Raw genomic sequence first — 10488 nt, forward strand, 5'->3', positions numbered from 1 at the left:
AATGGGGGTCAATGATCCAGTAGGAAGGGACTCAGGATGTTCCTGCTGGGATCTCTGGTTGTGGCCTGGAACACTGGCAGAGGACCAGTGGTGGGGGTCAGAGATCAAGCAGATGGAGACTTGGAGTCCATTTCTTGCATTTTTTTTTGCATTTTTTGTCTATTTCTTCCAATATTCTGTTTGTTTTGTCTTCCATTTCTTTTAGGAATTTTCTCATATTGTCTTTGAGGGCCTCTATCATTTTTATGAAGTTATTTTTTAAGTTATTCTCTTTTGCTTCCTCTGCTTTGGTGTGTTCATGTCTAGTTGGTGTAGAGTCCCTTGATTCTGGTGGTGTCATGCTTGTCTTTATATTGTTGGGTGTTTTCTTGTATTTCTGTCTTCCCTTTGCTTTTTCCAGTGGATGCAGGTGGAGTTTCTCCCTCTCTACTCTACTATCCCAGTGGGTATAGGTAGGTCCGGAGTTCCAGGTCTGTAACTCTGGATGGTCCAAGCTCTCTAGGAATTCTCTCCTCTGGCAGAGGCCCTCCAGCAGAGGCCTGATGATGGGGGTCAAAGATCAGGCAGGCATGGAGTCAGGGTGTTCCATTGTGGGTAGGCAGGTTCAGTATGCTCAGAGCAGATTCAGGAAGTTCTCCCAGAGGTGGTAGGTTATTTGGACCTGTACTCTGGCCCAGTGCTCATCCAGCACTTTGTATAATGTTACCAATGATGAAAATGTTATTTTATTTTGCTTAAAACAAGTACAATGTCTGACCATATCTATGTGAAATTTAAATTTATTTTCCAAGTACACTTCTCTACTGAGATGTATTGAGACTACTTTGATTGAGTCTGCATATATATATATATATATATATATATATATATATATATGCTGTGGTCCAGCTAATCCAACAATATCTTCCCATGAGTGGAAGGTCCAAAAATCAAGTAGTTGAAGTAGTTGTTCAGTACATGAGGCCAGATATCTCAGCTAGCCTTCAGCATATTGTGGAATCCTGAAGTAGGCTCTAATGGCAGAAAAAAAATGGACTTGCCAGTGAGAGTAAGTTGGGAAAGAGTGAAGGTTCATTCTTCCATGCCTTTATATTGGCTTCCAGAAGGTGGGGTCCAGATTAAAGTTGTGACTTCCCACCCCAAAGATCAAGACTAGAAGTGGATCTTCCCACTCCAAATTAAGGAAAATTCCTTCACATGCATACCTCCTCTTTTTGAGTTCTACTTAATTCCAAGTATAGTCATGTTGACAACCAAGAATAACCATGAGTCCACCTTTTGTCAACCTGACACACAAACATATCTGTGTATGTTGTGATTAATTTCCAAATGAAAACAACAACCAGGTCATGATTATACCTAACATGATATAATATCCCACATGCATTTGCAAGCATATATTTAACCAGGTAATAATTATATCTAACATTATATAACTATCCCATATATTCCTGCAAACAGATTATAAATTTAGAATAAATGGCATGTTCTTTCAATGACATTCTTTTAGTATCTGCACCAAATGATGTGACTGGTTTTGATGATCCCCCATGGAAGGCCTTACACTTTCTACGGAACAGAAGATGGATGGGATAGAGTTCACTGAAGTCCTTGGGAGAATAGGAGGGAGAGGGAACTGAGAATGATATATAAAATGAAGATAGAATAAGATTGTATCTAAATTAAATATAAAAGTTTAAAAAATATTACATGAATAATTTTGATCATATATTTTGTTAAAAATGTGTTTGTAATCACCAGGTGGTGGTGATGTACATCTTTAATCCCTTTAATCCCAGCAATCATGAAGTAGGTGGTGGAGCTCTTGTATCTGAGGCCAGCCTGGTCTACAAAGAGATTACCTTAATATCCTTTTCAAGTTGACTATAAATATCAGATAGATCATGACTTTAGATACCTGAAAATTTTACTCTTAGAGCATTTACTTTAGAAAAGTTATCATTTGTTTGTGTCCCTGAGAGATGTAAATCCTTTAACACTGTTTGTTCTATCATTTTCAATGCATAGTCATCTTTCTCTCAAATGGGGAAATTATTTTTAAATTATTTTTATTTTTAAAACAATTTTATTTTACATATCAATCCAAGTTCCCTTTCTCTCCTGTCCTCTCTTGCCTCCTAGCATCTCCTGAACCCATTCTCCATCCACTCATCAGAGAAGGTGAAGCCAACCATGTGAATCATAAAAACTATCTTATTATTTGTGGTAAGACCAATGCTCCTGCCCCCCATATCTAGGCTGAACTAGGCATCTCTCATAGGGAAAGGGCTCCAAAGAGCAAAGTGCAAATTTGGTCACAAAGCTGTGGCCCTGGGGGAATCTAGAGAGGGGTTTAGGAGGAAGCCTGAGTATGCCAAGTTGTAAGCTTCTGTCGGTCGGCCAATTGGGCCAAACTTTGTTGTTGAAGTGGAAAATTCCTCTGCGGCCTACCTGGGCCACATGTGTTTGAATCTGTTTGCTGCCTCCAGTGAGGAGGCTCTTGGCTTATGTCTTTGGCTGGTCGGTAGAACTGAGTTCTGTATTCTGTGGCCACTCAAGTCTTTTGCCTGTTTGCTGGAGATGCAGGCTGGTCACGTGTCTGGATCTGTTAGTTGCTGTCTCATACTCTCTTGTTCTGCATGTCTTTGTCTATAGCTTCATCATGGGACAGATGGTAGCTACCCCTCTTATTCTTACTCTTGACCATTGGCTGGGTTACCTGTGTCCAGGTCTGTTAATTGCTATTTTGTGTGCTTTTGTTCTGGGTGACTTTGTCTATCGTTTTATCATGAGACTGATGGTAACGACTCCCCTTAGTTTAACTCTTAACCACTGGACTGAAGTTAAATCTCGGGCCCGTAATTTGTCAGATGAGTTTTGGAAGAACCCCTGGCAGACTTTGTGTGTCTCTGTGTGGCCGGCAATGGATGTTGGATGGCCCCCCAGAGGGAACTTTTCATTCTGTAAAGATGACTATCTTTCAGACTGGATCTGGCTCTCATCCTGATCAAGAGCCCTATATCCTTACTTGGAAGGATCTGGTAGACACCCTCCCCCATGGGTTAAGCCATGGCTGAGCAAGCCAAGATAGCCAGGCTCCCAAGTTCTGGCCCTCGGAAGCTGAAAAAAATGTTCACCTGGGGAACCTGAATCTACCCTGAGATTGAGGAGCCTCCGGCCTGGCCGGAATCCCAGCCCATCCCCCTAGCCCCTTATCCAATACAGGCTACTGCAGGGGGACCTTCTTCACCCCCTGAAGCTCAGGCCCCAATGGCAAGAGGATCTGCTACCAGGACCCGAAGTTGTAGAGGAGCCACGCCAGAGTGAATGGATGGGGTTGTGACCCTGCCACTACACAAGTTTGGTCCCCCAGTGCCGGGTGACCAGTTGCAGCCTCTGCAGTAGTGGCCCTTTTCCTCCTCAGATCTTTACAATTGGAAAACTAACCAACCCCCTTTTGCAGAGGATCCCCAACGCCTTATGGGGTTGGTGGAGTCCCTTATGTTTTCTCACCAACCTACTTGGGATGATTGTCAGACAGCTGTTTCAGACACTCTTCATGACTGAGGAGCAGGAGAGAATTCTGTTAGAGGCTAGAAAAAATGTTCCTTTCAGAGATGGCGGTAAAATAGCCGCCGCCATGTTTGATAAACTGCCGCAGAAACAACTATGAATTTCATTTTAGCAATGTTGTTGTTTACCAGATAAAAGACTTGTGGCGAGACAAAGATAAAGATTTACAGTAAAGACAGATTCATATTAAGAAAAACCTCTAAAGGTTTACAGTGTGTTTTAAAATATATGTAGACATGGAAAAAAAAAATAAAATGGTTTTAAAGAGACAAAGAGGAACTGGGTGTGGTGGCACACACCTTTAATCCCAGCACCCAGGAGACAGAGGCAAGCAGATCTCTGTGATTTCAAAGTAAACCTGGTATGCAGAGTGAATTCCAAGACAGATAAGAGTTACACAGAGAAACCCTGTCTCAAAAAATAAAAAGTAAAAGAAACAGAGTAATAATAAAGCCACATAAAGATGAAAAGCTCAGAGAGAATCTGGTTACTGTATGCTATTGTGTTGTCTCTGCATTGTTTGACTGCTGAGAAAATAACAATTGATAAAGGAAATGTTGCTGGATTAATTCAATTTATATATTTTAAAAATGCTTTGACTCAAAAATTTAAGTCTAAGGACAAGTTACTTGGGAAAAGGATTTCTATTTTTGTTTCCACAGAAAATAAAAAGCTGTGGATTCCTTCCAGACTAATGTGGTTTGAGCAAGCCAGACCCCCTGAAACAGAGTTCCTGATGATCCAACATTCAAAACAGCTTGAACAAGGCAGACTTGCAGACTACAGCCAAGATTTCTGCAACTTCTTAGGATCCCCATAACAGCGCCCCCTATCAGCAGGAAGTAGTTTGGAAAGAACGACGCCCAAATTCCCAAATATTTATAAATGTTTGTTTTCATTTAAATGGACTTGGGTATAAATGGTTAATGATCACAGCCAGTTCTTTTTAAAGGTAAAAAGGGAATTATGATATAGATATGCATAGTTTGTTTTGGAATGGATTTTCATTTATTGATACAATTTAAGGTCAATTTTGTCATATGTATATTTCTCCTCTTGTTTGTATAGCTTATTTAGAAATGTAATGTATAATGTAGTACAGATTATAGATAAGTACCTATGATAGTCAGATATTATAGTTAAGTTAGTTAAGTTTTCTAGATATACAGAGATGTATTTGAGATGAATAGGCATTCTTCAAACCTTTCAAAGACCTACAGAATATGGCATTTAAAATGATTTAGGGTTTTACTTGACAATGAGACATAAATGCTCCTGGTAACACCACCTGCGTCAAAAAGGAAGATGGACATTTAAGAAACTCATTATGGAGTTTACTTCCAATACGGCAAGACTAGCCATTTGGACAAGATACTGCTCTTGTCTGGAATGTTTGACTTTGTGCTGTATAAACTGGACATGCAGGACTCACAGAAAAGTGACTGCTGATTCAAGATGGACATTGCTACAGAGTTTCTGTTTCATGGAAGAGTCTGCCAGACAGTCTACAGGACACAGAGAAAAATGACTGACAAACTGCCAATACAAAAAGACAGTTTAAAGTTTCCTGCATTGCTGAAGAGTCAGCCAGACACACTATGGCCTATGGGCTGAAGATGGAAGATTACAAAAGAACTTCGGGTGACCAGGCAGTGAGTTGTCTCTGTCATTTCTAGAGTTTATATACTATCCTTCTGTGGTCTTTGAAGGAGTTGAAGACAGATAGTTATGGTTATAGTTTTCCTTAGTTAGGTTTACAGATAAGTTACAAATAGGACTTTGGACTCACAAATATAGGATAGATGATAGAATAGTTTCTTTTAATCTTGATAAATGTTAATGGACTAAATATTGTTAACTGTGATTCTTATTTGATAACTGTTGTGTTATATATTTTGCTATGTTAAGGTTAAAACCCTTCTTTTTATTTAAACAGAAAAGAGGAGATGATGGGAGATGCCATTCTGTATATGTTTCTCATACTGGTTAATAAATAAAGCACTGTTGGCCAATAGGAGAGGAAGATAGGAGGGACTAGGAGACAAGGAGGAAATAGGAAGTAGTAAGGAGGAGTCAAGATGGAGAGTCTGGAGGGAGCTGGATGCCAGCCGTCTCCCCGGTAAGAGAAGGCCATGTGAAAATACATAGATCAGCAGAAATGGGTTACTACTTAACACAGAGCTAGCCAATAAGAAACTAGTACCTGGCCAACAGTATAATATCAAATACAGAGTCTCTGTGCATTCGGCAGCAGGACAAGACCAGCGGCGGCGGGCGGAAAAACCCATACTCCTTACAAACTGGTGGCCTACACAGCTGCAGAACAAGATTGACGCAGGATTTCCCTTGGCACACCCCAGTTGGGACTTTAACAAACCTAAAGGTAGGGAAAGCTTGAAAGTCTATTGCCAGGCTCTGGTGGTGGGTCTCTGAGGTGCCGCGAGGTGGCTCACCAATTTGGCTAAGGTGAGAGAGGTGATTCAGGGACCAACTGAATCTCCCTCGGTGTTTCTTGAAAGTCTCATGGAGGCCTGTAGGTGGTTTACTCCCTGTGACCCTACCTCAGAAGCCCAGAGAGCTTGGGTGACACTGTCCTTTATAGGGCAATCAGCCCTGGATATTAGAAAGACACTCAAGAGGCTGGAAGGGTTACATGAAGCTGAGTTGGGTGACTTAGTGAAAGAGGCAGAGAAAGTGCATTTTAAAAGGGAGACAAAGAAAGAAAATGACCAGAGAAAAGAAAGGAGGGAGAACCGGCATAACAGAAGACAGGAAATAAATTTGACTAAAATCTTGGTTGCAATGGTTGAAAGAAGAAATGATAGAGAAAGAGAGAGAGAAATTGAAAATTTAGAGCAGATCCTCGACAGTCTGGAAGCCTGGGCAACAGGACCCCATTCGACAAAGACCAATGTGCTTATTATAAAGTAAGGGGGCATTGGGCAAAGGACTGCCCCAAGAAGAGAAACAAGGGATCGAAGGTGCTAACCCTAAATTAAGATGAAGATTAGGGAAGATGGGGTTCATACCCCCTCCCAGAGCCCAGGGTAACTTTAAAAGTGGAGGGGAAACCAGTTGATTTTTTATTGGATACCAGAGTGGAGTATTCAGTGCTGGTACAGCTGTTAGGAAAATTAAAAGACAAAAAATCCTGGGTAATGGGTGCTACAGGGCAATGGCAGTATTCATGGACTACCCAAAGAACAGTGGACCTTGGCATGGGCCAGGTATCCCACTCGTTCCTGGTTATCCTAGAATGCCCTTACCCTCTGTTAGGAAGAGATATCCTGTCAAAAGTAGGAGCCCAGATTCATTTTGACTCTGAACAGCCATCAGTTACCGATAAACAGGGAAATCAATTACAGGTCCTTACTGTTAGGTTAGAAGATGAGTACAGACTCCACGAGGAGCTAGGGCTTGACCTCAACTGTTCAGATGGAGCTAGAATCTCCAATATGGACTGGTGGTTGGCCCATACTCCCTTACCTTGGGCTGAAATATCCAGAATGGGTCTGGCAAAACAAGTGCCTCCACAGGTTACTCAGCTGAAAGCTAATGCTACCCCGGTGTCAGTTAAACAGTACCCCATGAGTAGAGAGGCCCAGGAAGTAATTCAACCACACATCCAAGGGTGGATCCAGGAAGGCGTCCTGGTTCCTATTCAATCTTCCTGGAATACTCCCTTGCTGCCAGTTACAAAGCCTGGGACTAATGATTATTGGCCAGTGCAGTACTTGAGAGAGGTCAATAAAAGGGCACAAGACATACATCCAACTGTCCCAAGCCCTTATAACCTCCTGAGTGCCCTCCCACCTGAGCGGAGCTGGTACACCATATTAGACCTAAAAAATGCCGTCTTCTGCCTGAGGTTACATTCTACCAGCCAACTGCTTTTTGCCTTTGAATGGAGGGACCCTGACACGGGCAGAATTGGACAGCTCACTTGGACCCGACTGCCACAAGGGTTTAAAAACTCTCTGACCATCTTTGATAAGGCCCTTCATAAAGATTTGGCCAGCTTCAGGATCCAACACCTCCAGGTGACCCTCCTCCAGTATGTAGATGACCTACTTCTAGCAGGAGCCACCCAACATGACTGCATAGAAGGAACCAAAGCACTGCGCTGGAACTGTCAGATCTGGGCTATTGAGCCTCTGCCAAAAAAGGCCCAGATTTGCAGGAGTGAGGTAAAGTACCTGGGGTACAGTCTACGGGACAGGCAACAATGGCAGACAGAGGCTCGGAAGAAAACCGTAGACTAGATACCAGCCCCAACCACAGCCTGGCAAGTGAGAGAATTTCTGGGGACAGCTGGGTTTTGCAGGCTATGGGTCCCGGAGTTCGTGACCCTAGCAGCCCCTCTCTACCCACTGACTAAGGAAAAAGAAAAATTCTCTTGGGCCTCAGAGCATCAGGAGACATTTGATGCCATTAAGAAGGCCCTGCTGAGTACACCTGCACTAGCTCTCCCTGATGTAACTAAACCTTTTAATCTTTATGTGGATGAGCATAAGGGAGTAGCCTGGGGAGTTTTAACTCAATCCCTAGGGCCATGGAACAGACCACTTGCTTATCTGTCAAAGAAGCTTGATCCTGTAGCCAGTGGATGGCCTGGCTGCCTAAAAGCTATTGCAGCCTTGGTGGTACTGATCAAAGACGCTGACAAGCTGACTTTGGGGCAGAAAGTAATCATAATAGCCCCCAATGCACTGGAGAGCATCGTCTGGCAGCCCCCAGAGCATAACTCACTACCAAAGCCTGCTTCTCACCAAGAGGATTACGTTCCTTCCACCAGCCACCTTCAACCCTTCCACTATACTGCCTGAGGAGACTGATGAACTGATGATTCATGACTGCCATCAACTGCTGGTGGAAGAGACTGGAGTTTGCAAAGATCTTATGGACATCCTGCTGGCAGGGGAGGCATTGAACTGGTTCACCAATGGGAGCAGTTACGTGGTAGAAGGTAAAAGAATGTCTGGGGCAGCAATGGTGGATGGAGCCAACTTTGTTTGGGCCAGTAGTCTGCCAGAAGGAACTTCAGCACAAAAGGCTGAGCTCTTGGCCTTCACACATGCCTTGCTAAATGGCTAGTCCATAAATATCTACACGGACAGCAGGTATGCTTTTGCAACTGCACATGTGCATGGGGCTATCTATAAGCAAAGGGGGCTGCTTACTTCAACAGGGAAGGAAGTCAAAAACAAGGAAGAAATTCTAAGCTTGCTAGAAGCTTTACATTTGCCGAAAAGACTGGCCATTATATATTGCCTTGGACACTAAAAGGCCAAAGATTTCATCTCAAAAGGGAATCAGATGGCTGACCAGGTAGCCAATCAGGCAGCCCAGGGTATCAACCTGCTGCCTATAGTAGAGAGGTCTAAAGCCCCAGAACTTGGACGACAGTATACTCTGGAGGACTGGAGGGAAATAAAGAAATTAGATGGGTTCACTGAAACCCCAGAGGGGACTTGCTATACCTCAGATGGAAAGGAGATTTTACCCTAAGGGTCAGAGTAGGTCCAGCAGATACATCATTTAACCCACCTGTTAGGGGCTAAACATCTGCAGAGACTGGTTAGAACATCCGCTTATCATGTTCTGGGACTATTGGGGGTGGCCGACTCAGTAGTAAAACATTGTGTGCCTTGTCAACTAGTTAATGCTAACCCTGCAACAATGCCTTCTGGGAAGAGATTGAGGGGAAGTCATCCAGGCGCTCACTGGGAAATGGACTTCCTGGAGGTAAAGCCTGCCAAATATGGTAAGAAGTACTTATTAGTTTTTATAGACACATTTCCAGGATGGGTAGAGGCTTACCCTACCAAGAAGGAGACCTCAACCATGGTGGCTAAGAAAATACTGGAAGAAATCTTCCCAAGATTTGGAATAGCTAAGGTACTAGGATCAGACAATGGTCCAGTTTTTGTTGCCCAGGTAAGTCAGGGACTGGCCAAGGCGTTGGGGTTGATTGGAAATTACATTGTGCATACAGACCCCAAAGCTCAGGGCAGATAGAAAGGATTAATAGAACCATTAAAGAGACTCTCACTAAATTCACCTGGATAGGCATTAATGACTGGATAGCTCTCCTGCCCTTTGTGCTTTTCAGGGTTAGAAACACCCCTGCATGGTTTGGGCTGACTCCCTATGAATTACTCTATGGGGGGCCCTCTCCACTTGTAGAAATTGTTTCTGCACATGGTGCTGATGCGATGTCCTCTCAGCCCCTGTTCACTAGGCTAAAGGCGCTTGAATGGGTAAGACAGCGAGCATGGAAGCAGCTCCGGGAGGCTTACTCGGCAGAAGGAGACCTGCAAGTCCCACATCACTTACAGGTCGGAGATTTGGTATACATAAGATGTCACAGCTCAGGAAACCTTGAGACTTGGTGGAAAGGCCTATATCTTGTGCTCCTGACCATGCCAATGGCAGTGAAGATCGAAGGTATCCCCACCTGGATCCATGCCTGCATGTCAAACCAGCGCCACCCCCTGATCCTGAATGGAGATCCAAAAAGACTAAGAATCCCCTTAAGCTCAGCTTTATCGTATGGGCCCTGCTTCTTCAACCAGGTGACTCCATTCAGTTTACGGAGACAGGTCAATCCAACAGAAGAGGGAATGACTAAACACACTGACTCTTATTCTTCCCTTGGGAGCAGGAATTGCTGCAGGTGTAGGTACAGCTGTCATGCAACAGCAGCAGGCCTACTCTGGCCTGTGAACAAATCTAGACTCAAACTTGAAGTGGGTTCCGTCACCCATCTGCAGGACTCATTGAGCTTCCTGGCAGAAGCCCCCATCCCAGAGCCGTGGGGGAGGTTAGATCTGTTATTTTTACAGCAGGGAGGTCTCTATGCTGCCCTTTTGTCTGACGGATGGTTCAATAAGTCCCCTTGGATGATCACCCCAC

General features: G+C 43.7%; 1 pseudogene; it reads left to right on the plus strand.

The window, feature by feature from the left end:
* Window positions 1-2788: 2788 nt before the first annotated feature.
* Window positions 2789-10204, plus strand: LOC127214394 (uncharacterized; annotated as a pseudogene).
* Window positions 10205-10488: the final 284 nt, after the last annotated feature.

The sequence above is a fragment of the Phodopus roborovskii genome, unplaced genomic scaffold (assembly GCF_943737965.1).
Source record: "Phodopus roborovskii unplaced genomic scaffold, PHOROB, whole genome shotgun sequence".
In the NCBI taxonomy this organism is placed as follows: domain Eukaryota; kingdom Metazoa; phylum Chordata; class Mammalia; order Rodentia; family Cricetidae; genus Phodopus; species Phodopus roborovskii.